This window comes from Triticum dicoccoides, chromosome 7B, assembly GCF_002162155.2.
Source record: "Triticum dicoccoides isolate Atlit2015 ecotype Zavitan chromosome 7B, WEW_v2.0, whole genome shotgun sequence".
NCBI classification, from domain to species: Eukaryota; Viridiplantae; Streptophyta; class Magnoliopsida; order Poales; family Poaceae; genus Triticum; species Triticum dicoccoides.
In genome coordinates, this window is record NC_041393.1 from 78,340,922 (window position 1) to 78,354,582 (window position 13,661).

Genomic DNA, 13,661 nt, shown 5'->3' on the forward strand with positions numbered 1-13,661 from the left:
ATCAACTAAATCATATAAACTAAATTAAAATGTTGCATATGAACTAGCCTACTAAATCAACTAAATCAAAATGTTCTAAGTCAACTAAATCAACTAGCCTACTAAATCAACTAAATCAAAATGTTCTAAATCAACTAAATCAACTAGCCTACTAAATCAACTAAATCAAAATGTTCTAAATCAACTAAATGAACTAGCCTACTAAATCAATTAAATCAAAATGTTCTAAGTCAACTAAATCAACTAAATGAACTAGCCTACTAAATCAACTAAATCAAAATGTTCTAAGTCAACTAAATCAACTAGCCTACTAAATCAACTAAATTATATCAACTAAATCAAAATGTTGCATATGAACTAGCCTAGCTACTAAATCAAAATGTAGCGGGCAGGAGGGAGAAGGAGGGGTGACTCGAGGAGGGAGAAGAGAGTAGGATGGAGGAGGAAGGCGGAGCGAGGAGGGGCCGGCCGGCGCGGCCAGTGGAGGGAGGACGGAGGAGGAAGGCGGAGCGAGGAGGGGCCGGCCAGCGGCGAGTGGACAGGGAGGACGGAGGAGGAGGCCGGTACCGAGTCCAGCAAGGAGGAGGAGGTGACGGCAGTGCAGACGGAGGAGGGGCGACGGGGGTGGACCGGCGCGGGGGATTGAGAGGGGATCCAGTGAGCTAGTGTGTGACTATGTGAGTGGATCGGATAGAGGAGATGGGGGTGGGAGATGAATGGCTTAACAGTAGCGCGCTGTAGTAAAAGACACTACTGCTAAGCTATCTAGCAGCAGCGCCTTTCACAATAAAGTGCTACTGCTATGTGTCAGCATGTAAAAATAGACTTTGTTCAATATATCAAAAATACATTGATCATCAACGATCTTTTTGTGTACAATCTGATTTATCAATATGAGTCCTCACCGATTTAGGAACAGGTGAAGACTCATATTGCAGCCACAAATTCTACACATAGAGTTCAATGAAGACCAAGTGCTTGTCAAAGTTTGAGAAGTAACATATTTAAGGTGGTAGAAACTCTCTTCACGGAGCGAGGTGTGACTAAATTTTTGTAGTAAACTTAGCAGTAGCGCTTATTGGAGAAATGCGCTGCTACTATGCTACGTAGCAGTAGCGCCTGTCGTTATAACGCGTTGCTGCTATAACTAGCCTCGCGGCGACCACATGGGAATTATAGCAGTAGCACGTCTTTGAGCGAGCGTGCTACTACTATATTTGTTTCAGCAGCGAGTTAGTCCTGAGCACGCTACTGGTAATTAGCAGCAGCGCCTTATTTTAAAGCGCACTGTTGATAAGATTCTGTGTATAGGCTTTTCCATAGCAGTTAGTGTATGCCTATGACAATCTGACACCGAATGGACTGATGCATGTCCACCGAGGGTAGGTTGCATTAGTCAAGAGGCTTCACCTTGTCCTGCAAGCTTCTCCTTGTCCTTGTTCTGCGAGTTGAGGGGACAATGCTAGTCCATACTCCCTCCTTTCCGGTTAATATGGCTTAATCTTTTTTGCGGGTAAATGAGAGAGCTTTATTCATATATAAGCATTCTTAGGACGATCAACCAAGACCCTGGTCACTAGGAAGCGAGGTACCCCACAAAAAAAGAAGTAGGAAGCGAGGTGTTTCATCAAGCCAGCTCTCGGCCACATTCAAAGTGCAGCAAGCACGGTTCGCACGAAGATGCGCCACAAGGTTTGCTGACCTGTTTACATTCTGAATAACAAAAAAAGAGGAAATATTACCGAGCGCTACTATTTGTAACAGGATATGAGCCAGAATTAATCGAGAATTGTGGCGAGTGTTCCATGCAATCAACTTCCATTATCGCATGCGAGAACCCTCGAAGAGAACCAAATGTGTTGAAGATTGCTTTATCACATTTTAAAATTATAATAAGAGTGCAGACGCTCCTCCATCCGGTTCCTAGTACTAGTATAGTATGTACCTTTATAGACTATATTAGTAGTAATAGTACTAGTAAACTTTGTGCTTGGTTGTTCACCTATTCGAGAAGTTGAACAATAGTAGCACTAGTAGTATAGTGTATGCTTCTGGCAATCTGACACCGAATTAACTGTTGCCCGTCCACCGCCTGAGCGAGGGATAGCTTGCATTAGTCAAAAGTTTCTCCTTGTCCTGCGAGCCACCGCGTGCAAGCTTCTCCCTGTTTGGATCCATGGGTTAGAGTTAGTTTGGGTTAGTTTGTACTCAACTAACCCAAAAGTATCGAAACAGGAGGGTTAGTTTGGGTTACAAGCATCTAACCCATCCAAAAAATCTAACCTACCCAAGAGGTGCTTTTTGGGTTAGTTCTTCCCTAGAGCACTTAAAAAACACATTTTTCTCTCTCTCTCGCCGCAGCAAATCCCTCGCCACTTCCTCGAAGCTTCTCATCCTCTTCCTCCCTCCCTCTCACAACGCCTGTGAAGGTGCCTCACCGTATCCGCGCTCCATCTAACCCTGTCACCTAAACACCTCTTTGGCTAGAGTTAGTTCACGGTTAGTTCAGGGTTAGAGTCTAACTCTAACCTCTCCGGTTAATATGGATTAATTTCAAACGAGATAAATACACTGTCTGTCACTGTATATTTGTAAAAATACGGTCAGTGGACTTCATAATACGCTCATTGCGCTCAATATATATATATTCTGGTGTTTATACGGTCACTAGCTCACCCTGACCGAGTATGTGTGTGCATGCACATGTAGGTTGAGCACTTAGCGTGACCGTGTGTGTTCTGTCGTGTGCTTGGACATGCATGCATTAGGGCGTCGCGCGCATTTTTTCGTCCATGTGTACGTGTGACTATTGCATACACGTAGGGGGAGTACGTGTAGGGGCCACTAAGGAGCAGTCAAATCACACATTAAGTTAGTCGGAAGAAGCAACCATCATTTCACTCTTGAATGACATGTACACAATATAAAATGGTTGATATGGAGAGAAAAAGAAAACCACTATATATACACTAGCAGGAGCCTAAGCTACAAGGCTGCTTGCTAAGGTTGCTCTCTTCACAAGCATAGAACGACGGGCCTGATCCCGCAGCTGGGGGAAGGGAACAATGTTCTGCATAGACGCGGTCGACATCGGCGAGGGAGAAAACCCACAGTCGGTGTGTCCCAATCAGGGGTCACCACAGTATGGGCCGATGCCGCGTCCCAACCGCCCTTCTAGATACAGCCCGACGTCCCAGGTAGTCCATCTTCCTTTTGGAGCCGGCTTGCTCCACTGCCGTAGCTCCATGTCCATGTCGATCTTTCTCTACTTCTACCGGCTTCCACTTGTGATGAGTTTATGTCTCATGAACTAGTGCCAGTAATTCTAATCACACTTCTTCAATATCTTTGCCATCAGGGATGCTCAGGTCAATTTTAGTGGAACTGCACAAAAGCATCGTATGATCCGAGGGTGCCAGCCGTCTTTCCTTCGACAGGTTCTACCTGGTCAGGGAATTAAATCATGTTTAGGGTTTAGGGTTTAAGTCGTAGTGACCCCATTAGTAGTTTTTCTTTCGTACACGCTGTCACAACTTTTTTCTTTAGTTGTGAAGTAAATATTGGCTATGATATGTGAATCATTGAGATGCATCAGCATGCGTGTTAGTTTTCCTTTGTATTTGATGGAATGTTGTAACGGGGCAACCTTGGAAGAGGAATGAAAATGGAGTGGAAAGTTTCCGTTTTCCAGAGAAAAAATGGAAATTGAGAGAAACCAATGTTTCGTTTCGTTGGATCGCGCCATCGAGCAAAACCAACATTTAAATCACGTCTGTCGTGTTCGTGTCTCACCCTCCTCCATGGCTCGACCGCACACGGTCGCTCGGCATGCCACTCACCGCAAACCGTGTATACAATAACTTTCCTGCCTGCTTGTCGATGGATCGCGCCATGAAGTACTACTAGCACTACTGGAAGATATTGACGAGTTGGGGGAGGACAGGTAGCTGTAGCACAGACTCCCAAGAACTTTTTACATGCATATTGTAGCCGGCTATTGCGACCTTTGAACGCAGAGCAGCCGCGTGCACCCGGAAGCGGCGCGGGCGATGCTCTCTCGCCCGGCGCGCCGCTTCAATGCCGGCGCTAGTGAGAGGTCGCGTCCGCTCTGGCCGGGCATGAATGCGGCACTGACCGTTTCGGGCGGTAAGCACGCGCGGGTGATGTAGAGGGTTCGAGTTGGTCAGGACCGGCCGTGGCAGCGGTCCGGACGTGCGCAAAAAAGAGATGATGTATGTTAATATTGCCGCGTATATAATTAACAACATAAATAATGTGCCAGTTGGACAAATATGATTGGAGATGGAGATGGAAATGGAATTTTACGTAAACACGAATATGCATGTCTATGTCTATGTGTGTGTGCGCGACGACTCTCTCGACCTGGAAGCGGGGGCGTGTTTTTGATCGTGTTTTCTTCTTGGTACGTTAGAAAATTAGTTTGTCTAATTCACATTTAGATGTTATTTAAGGATATCACATCTAAGCTCCCACAGGTATATAATGTAGCAACAAGAAACAAAAAAAACTAGGACAAAAAAAGTAGACTACAAATATAGTGGACATCAATTAGATGTGACATAACTATGTCACATCTAGATGTGTCCTAGATAGACCCTTAAAAAATTGTCCGCCAGTTTTCGTTTCTTTTTTTCGGGAACACGCGTATTCTATTCAAAACCACTGCTATGGAGAGATTTTTTTACTCCATTATAGCCTCTTGTTTGATAGAGTTTCTCGCATCTCGCTCTCTCATCCTCTCCATATCAAAACAAGATGACAGTGTCCACTCTATCTCTCTCCTCACCGGTGGTCACAGATCCGGCCGAATCCCGTCCGCTGGGGGAGGTGAGGAGGTGCAGCGTTGACGTTGTCGCCGTCGTCGACGGAGGGAGGCGATGTGCACCGTCCTCTCGGAGCCGGCGCTGGCGCGGACAAAGATCCTCCGCACCCTTGTTTGCTGTCGTCGTGTGGGCAGATCCCGCCCGCCCGCCTAAACGACATCTCGCCCACCCAAGGTATAATTTCTTGTACTGGTCCAGCTCCCCAGGTCGCTGCGTGCGGGTTTTCTTCCATGCGACTACTCCCCAGATCCCCTGCATAGTAGCTAGGGTTCGTCGGCTGGTCCAACATCACCTACTAGTACTATTATAGAGGAAATGCCACTCGAAAAGTTGTGCTGATTTATGCCTCGGTGGAGGTATACATGTTGTTTCGACAAAAAGTACATGGTGGTTGTGCGGTCATTGTCCATATGGTGGTAGTACTATCACTGTTAAATGAAGAAATGCTTTTTTTCTCGGGTATCCTGGTTTAGTTCCCATCAAGATATAATTATGATGCTTTTGTTTGTTGGTGTACTTTTCATTAACCCTTTTTTATATTTTGGGAAACAGCGATGCGTGTCTCCATACCCGGGCATGTCTTCCTCAATTTTAGTGGAACTGCACAAAATTGGATGGCCATTGTTGTTCCGCCTCACTGTCCTCTGCCACGTGGTTCTTCCTTCCTCGAGCTGGATTACTGAAGAAACAGACCACAGTGAGGATTTGTCGAACTTCATAGGTGCCTCACGCAAACTTGATGCCAAATGGATGATGCATCACCACGATGACCTATCGATGCTCATGGTTGTGCCTCATGGTTGCGTCGGCTGGTGAAGCTGATCGATTTTCAATGAAAAACAAGTTGTCTTCCATCAGTGCTCTTTGCTTGTTATGCACAAAGATGATATCCTTCGTCAGTTCACACTGGTTGCGTTGGAGACGCAATCGTCTTTCACGTTGGTGCAATTTTATCACACAATTGGCTATGAACCAAATGTTTCCTCAAAGAAGGATCGACGTTGGTACTAAGAGCATAAGTTTTGTATTGATTTCTAAGCCTTCTCACAACTTTGTCTCCAGCTCCCCTATAATTTTATTTGTCCAGCTATTAACTTTGATTTAAAAATGGTGTGGACTCAAAACTCGGATGGACGTAGTAGCCCTCCATTTTTATTTACTCTGCATATTAGATTTGACTGAAGTCAAACTTTGTAGTACTCTCAAACCTTTCCGATAATTGAAATTAAAATTCTTTATTTTTACGCACTTTCACACGTTTCCGATAATTTGGCGCATGTGTGGTTGTTCACTTAAGGGAGGGTAGTGTACCACACGTGAAGGACAAGAAGTGTGACCAGGATGCGTGGGCGTGGATCGTTAGTTCATCGGAAGTAGTACTAGTTTTCTTCACTGTACATTAAATAAAGAGTTCCGTTTCGTACTTACACAATTTAAAACGATTGTTATGGAGAGAATAAGAAAACCACTCCACTATATATTAGTCGTATACACACGAGAGTACTATATGGACGCAGCTTCATTGACTTAGTGCACCTACCTTTGGGTTTATGACAGGTGGGCCCAAAATGTGGCTGGCTCACCTGTTATACAGCCAAAAGCAGATGCGGTGAAGGCACCGGAGCTCAGTCCGTACTACATTAGTATATATATAAGTGGGAGCCTCAGCGCTTCTTCGCTAGGGTTTGCACTCTCCACACGCTCGCCACAAGACATATATGTTACACGCTGGAGGCTCAGCGTTCATTTGCTAGGGTTTGCTATATTCACAGTCTCTCACCCTCTCTTCACCACATCTAAACAAGACTGTGTTGGCCTCTTGTCTCTCTCCCCCTCACAGCTGGTGAAGGAGGCGTCCGTATCCCGTCGCACCGGGAAGGGGAGGACGTGCAGCGTTAAATCTACCAACTTCGGCGAGGAAGGCAATCCACTGCCGGCTGCGTTGTTCTCTTTCACCCAGCGCCTGTGCGGGAGGGCCACCGACCCCTTCTTCCTCGCTGCCGTACATAGTGTGGGCAGATCCGGCCTCCCGCCTCACGCCTTGCCACATCCCGACGACCCTAAGGGATAAGTTTCTTTGAAATTGTCATTGCTCTAGCTGCATGTGGATCTTTTTCGATCTGTAGTCGAATCTTGGTCTTGGTTCAAAGAGGAAAGAAAGGTGCGGTGGGGTGGAGCATGAATCTAGGACGTGGTTCAATGAGGAAAGGAGGGTGGAAAAGTAGTATAGACTGGCTATCCAGCCGCTTTGTTGGTCAAAAAGGGAAAAGGGGGTAACCCAGTACACACATCTGTAAGGAACCGATCTCTTTGTTGAAAATGGAAAGAAACTGGGGGGTCGGGTAGTTTGTGCAGGACTAGATTTTCTGCCCTCACATAGGAAAAAAGTTCAAAGAGAATAAATATGGGACCAACATAGATATGCTGCTTGGCTATATACTCTGCATCACCCATTTATACGTGTGAACGCACATGGTGCTAGCATGTCCCATACAACTATTTTGCTGTTGTTAATCGAAGAATGCCGCCGGAAAATTGAAGCAATGCCACTGTTAAAAGTAAATTACAATTTTTAATGAATGTTGTTTCAAGAGAGTGTCTATGTTAATATGAATCAATGCAACCGTTTTAGAAATGCTACTATCCTACTTTGTTTTCCATCCAACATAAGTTAGATGCTTCTTTCTGTCACCGTTTGTTTCATGCTCCTTTATCGGCAAGTAATTGTTTCCTTTTTTCCTCTGTTAAAACAGGGGTATCGATTCAACTTGTTGCTATTGCGACATTTTGCTTCGCTACTCGAAAAACTTATGTTTTAAAAGTGTTTTGTGCAGTTCAACTTGAATGTCACACCGGTGACTTTGCTTAATTTTGGTGGAACTGCACAAAAGGAGATCGAGATTTGTTTCCAGTGTTCCTGGCAAGTTGTTTCAAATCTTGGTCTAAACCACATGATGTGCAGTGTGCTTTGAGATGTTGTGCTACTTGTTTTGGTACTATTTTAAATAAATGTTGAATTGAAGCTATTGTATTGCTGTCTTTTCCCATTAAGTAGTGAACAAAAATGGGACCAACCCAGACATGATGCTTGTTGCTTTGTTACCAAAAATTCAGCATCACCCCCTTTATAAGCTAGTAATTGATGCCACTCTCAGAATTAACTACTGAATCTTATTTCAAAACTGCAACACTTGTTAGGGATTGGCGAGATTACCATTTTTGTGGCTGCATGTTTCATCCTCCTTTATTAGCCAGTAATTGATTCCTTTTTTTTGCCTCTGTTTAAACAGGGATATCTATTCAACTTGTTGCTATTGCGACATTTTGCTTCGCTACGCGAAACATTTTGCTTGATTTCAGTGCAACTACACAAAAACGAGACTGGATTTCCTATTCGTGTTAGCAGATTCGTATTTTATCCTGGTGTTCTCATGAAAAGGTCAGTACAGGCCTTCATCCACATGATTGTGCAGTGTGCTTTGAGATGTTGTGCTACTTGTATTGGTACTGTTTTAAATAAATGTTGAATCAAAGCTATTGTATTGCTGTCTTTTCCCATTAAGTAGTGAACAAAAATGGGACCAACCCAGACATGATGCTTGTTGCTTTGTTACAACAAACTCTGCATCACCCCCTTTATAAGTAGATGGAAGCACATATTGTTGTTGCGCCCACTCTCCCCTGGAACTGTTTATGCTTTTCGTTAATCTAATGCCGCTGGTAAAATTAAGCAATGCCATTCTCAGAATTAATTAACTACTGAATCTTAGTTCAAAACTACAACACTTGTTAGGAATGGTACTATCCTGCTTTGTAAATCTTTCTACATGTTTAACCAAGGTATTGTTAAGATAATGTCTCTTTAAAAATGAATCAGTTGCATTGTTTTAGGAATGGTACTTTTCTGCTTTGTCGTTCTTTATACATGTTGAAACAAGGCATTGTTAAGATAATGTCTCAGTCAATATGAATGAATCACACTGATGGAGAATTGCTACTCTCCTGCTTTGTTTCCCATTAAGACAAGTCATCAACCGCTATTTCTCAGTAATTGTTTCCCTTATACCTATTGTTGCTTACAGGGATATCAAAATTAAAGCTCGGTTTTATTCCGACTTCGATTTTAGTTGAACTGCACAAAAGGATCCAATGTGTCCAAGGCAAACTGCTGCGTTATTGGGTCCAGTTGGTCGTTCCACTTTGCAGAAAGAAGCAGTCACTAGTTGCGGTACATTACAGAAGGAATGACCAAGAAGCTTTATAGAGTATCATTAGACACCGGTGACATGACTAGTCTGCAGAGACCATTGGTAATTTAATAACACGTGGAGTGCCCTGGGCAAAAAGTGCCCAAACAAGTACAAGAAGCTACGATAGGACACGATCATAGGCATTACAAATTTTGAATGGGAAAAGCTTGTCAAAGTTTAATCATTGATGTTAGCAAGAAGATGTTAGTTTAATATATTGGAATTGGAAAACCTTGTCAAAATTTGCTCATTGATGTTAGCCAGAAGACATGCATTTGATATTTTTGAGTGGGACGCCCTTGCTGTGAGCAACGTCGAGTGTTTTTTCCTATTCCTGTGTTCAATTTAGAAGTAAATAGTTACTCTACTGAGATATTCCTGTGTTAAGAGTTTGTTCTGAATATTGTCTATGTAATGCCAGGCCTTGTGTTTGATTGCAAAGTTGAGCTTGGAATGTTGTGGCATGCGGCATCACGAGCTGTTCACCGTGCCTCCTGAGAATAATGATTCGTATTGTTTTACATGACGATCTAATGCCAGTGATTTGCTTGTTAATAAGATCATCCTCTTCTGTTGTTTCCGTGCGTAAGAAGTTCATCATCTGATGTTTCATTCATAGCCTATACGACATGTCGGGTAGGTTAGACGTGAAACCATATGATCTTCTGACCAACTCATGATATTAGGCCGTGATTGGATCGTCGTTTTCCAACCAAAACCGCTTGTAAAACTAACGCTTGTAAATTAAAGCAGATGGTCTCGGGCGAAGGCGCTTGGTTGGTCGATTTCAACTGGTAAAATATCGGAAGTACTTCACACATGATAAAAACGCTGAATGACACTCGGACGATTGCTAATCCAGCCGTTAGCTGCTATTTCAGCCTTGCCCATGGATGGCATGATACGCACGTCGTGCATGTACTGTCTAGTAATGTCGTCCATATAGCAGTGCTCGTAAAATATACACTGGTCTCTCAAATTACACGCGTAACCCGCCGGTTTTACTTACAGACCTCGGGTCTTCCGATGACGAGTAATTACACTTGTATGTTAATACAGGTTTGAAATAAACCAGAGCTCCCAAGCGCGGCCTTACCGTTTCATGCCGTCTCAGTTTCTCGAAGGTGCTCATAGGTGTCCGATGATCCTAGCTTCCTGAATGAGCAGCGGGCGCTGTATCAGACCTTCGTAGGGCCCGCGAGGCCCTCTCCGTTGCCCTTCGAGTTGTTGTGCTTGCCATGGCACCGAGCATTGTTAACATAATCAACGAACATGAGGATTCAGGAGATGACTTTATTATGACTGGATGACAGTAGGGACCCACTAGGGCCATAGCCGTACGTACGCAAGTGCCTCCTTCTTATGTACAACTATATTTTTTTTTTGCTTTCTCCTGGTTTCCTGACATCACGGTCCCACACCATTGTCAACCTATGTAGTCAATATAAACGGAGAATTGCACAAGGTGCGGCCGACAGCTGGGACCAAGCAGCTCGAGCAGTATTTGTGTTTTTGAAGCATGAGCACTGCAGAGTTTTTCTTGGCGATGATTTCGTTGTTGTTCAGAGGAGAGCTGGGTATTAACTGGGCGGGCTGTGGCCCGTCTAGCCCAGGCCAGATATCCAGCCCAGATACTACTTTTTTCAAGATGAAAATGGCTAGCCCAGCTATACGTCTTTTTGAGGAATACCCAGGCAAGGTCAACTTGTTATTCTCCGCCCCGCTGGGCTGCAAATCTTTCCTAGGAGGGATGCATTAGGCTTAACAGGAAAATGGGCTTTAAAAATAATATTTTTGGGATGTAATTATAAAAACTGGGCAGTAACTATAAAAAAATGCACCAAACACGAAATTAGTTTATAAAATATTATTTATGGATTTTGAAAATCTTAAATTTTCATTGTTGCACGTGCAATGTTTCGTTGGATTTTTAGGTAATACAAATTTATATTTAATTTGACTAGAAATTTCGGGATAAAAATATTTCGGATCCCATCAAAATGTGGGAATTTTTATTGAACTTTGTCTTCAACGGTTGGTTCAAATTATTAATCATTGTCCTAGCTATAAAATGGGTTGTACTTTTAACAAACTGTAAATGGGCTGTTGCAAATTCCATTAGAATTCAAAAATGGGATGTACATTCTTACAAAACGCAAATGGGCTATAAGTTCTCTGCCACACACTTGTGGGCCTACTAAGTGACGCGTCCCCTAAAAAATAAGTTGACGCGTATGCAAGGCTTTGTCAACTTATTATAGTCAACAGACGGTTCTAGCAGCAGCGGCCGTTGGATGTCTATCCAACGGATGTCGTGCTTCTTCAATCTCGGATATTCTTAGCTTTGACTGCCCAAATAATGATTCCCCCCTGACATCTGGGGAGCACCGTTTCGGAGGCTGACATGTGGGCCTACTAAGTTGGAGCGTACCTAGGGCTTTGTCAACTTAGTCAATATAAACGATTCTAGCTTCAGTGACCGTACGATGTCCATCCAACGGCCGTAGTGCTTCTTCAACATCTAGTCTTCTTGGTCCAGCTGCCCAAAGCAGCGCCGGTCGTGTCGCCTACTCCTGCCTACCGTGGCCGGCTGTGCTACCGCGGAGGCCTCACCGCCCCCACACTACTCCCACCGCTGGCCAGGCCATCCCTCCACTCATCCACACCCCCTATTATTCTGCGGCGACGGCATCCTCACACCGCAGCCGAACCAGTGAACCCTCGTACTCCTCTCTGCGCGGGCTTGCACTGCTGCGTCTTCCCCGGCTCCGCGTCGTCCCCTTACTAGGCGTCGCCGTCGTCCACTGCCCTGGTGCTCTCGGCGCGGCATGGTCAACGTGGTCAACGATCGACTTCCATCGGAAGAGTACTGTACGTGGAGAGGCTAATAGCTGGGTCCACTGCGGCCGCAAGGAAGTGCCTCCTTATTACGCGCAAAATAATTATTCCTCCACCTGACAGCAGGGACCCACCGGACGGGCCACCTTATTTTGCGAAAAAATGTTTCCCCCCTGACTGCTGGGACCCACCAGACGGGCCACAGTATTTCGTGAAAAAAACGTTCCCCCCTCTATCAGCTCGGACCCACCGGAAGTGCCTCTTTATTACGCCAAAAAATGAATACTCCCCCCTGCTAGCTGGGACTCACCTTGGTCGGAGGCTGACTTGTGGGCCTACTAAGTTGACGGGGATGGAGGGCTTTGTCAACTTGGTCAATATGAACGACTCTAGCTCCAGTGATCGTACGATGTCCATCCAACGGCTGTAATGCTTCTTCAACCTCTGGTCTTCTTGCTCCAGCCGCCCAAAGCAGCGCCGGTCGTGCCGCCTGCTCCTGCCTCCCGTGGCCGGCTGTGCTGCCGTGGAGGCCTCACTGCCCCCTACTATTCCCACCGCTGGCCAGGCCCTGCGGTGATGGCAGCCTCACACCGGAGCCGAACGAGTGAATAATCATACTCCTATCTGCATGGGCATCCACTACCGCGTCTTCACCGGCTCCGCGTCGTCGCCTTCCTAGGCCTCGCCGTCGTCCACCGCCCTAGTGCTCTCGGCGCGGCGTGGTCAACATGGTCAAGGAACGACTTTCATCGGACGTGGACTGTACGTCGAGAGGCTGACATCTGGGTCCATGGCCGCAGCAAGGAAGTGCATCCTTATTACGCGGAAAATAATGATTCCTCCACCTGACAGCAAGAACCCACCGGACGGGCCACCGTATTTCGCGAAAAAAACGTTTCCCTCCTCACTGCTCGGACCCACCAGCTACACCTTCGCACGCAAGGAAGTGCGTCCGGGCAAAAAAATGATTCGCCCCCCTGACTGCTGGGACCCACCAGCTACATCTTTGCACGCAAGGAAGTGCGTCCAGGCAAAAAAAACGATTTGCCCCCCTGACTGCTAGGACCCACCAACTACATCTTCGCAGGCAAGGAAGTGCCTGACAGTCGGGACCCACCTGGTCGAAGCGTACATAGCGTTGTCATTCTGGCCGCGAACGTGTACGTACATACTGGTCGATGTAGAGGCGCGCAAATGTCGTTGTAGAGGCGCGCACGTAGCATGTACACGTACGTACAGCGGCGAGGGTGCAAGAAAGAAAATATGGCCACGTACATACATACAGGCAGGGTCTCGAACGCCTACTCACGCATACGTACATGGCTGGGTCGGAAAGGAGAAACAGCGTCGTCGTCGTGTTCATGGGGAGGCAACGGAATGCGTCGTGTTCATGGGGAGGCAACGAAATGCCTCGTGTTCATCGGGAGGCAACGGAACGCGTGGGAGCCAACCGGCTGGGTCAGAATGGAATGCGTGGTCGTGTTCATCGGGAGGGCTTGGATGGAACAGGCAATGGAAACGAGGCCTGGCGTACCGCACAACGGAGGGAACGGACCTCCTACGTTCGGAACAGGGTCCTGTTGATCGGGAGGGGTGTGGCGTACCGCAAAATAGAGGAAACGTACCTCCTACGGTCGAGACGGGGTCCTGTTGATCGGGAGGGGTGGGGCATACCGCAAAACGGACGAAACGGACCTCCTACGGTCGAAATGGGGGTCCTGTTGATCGG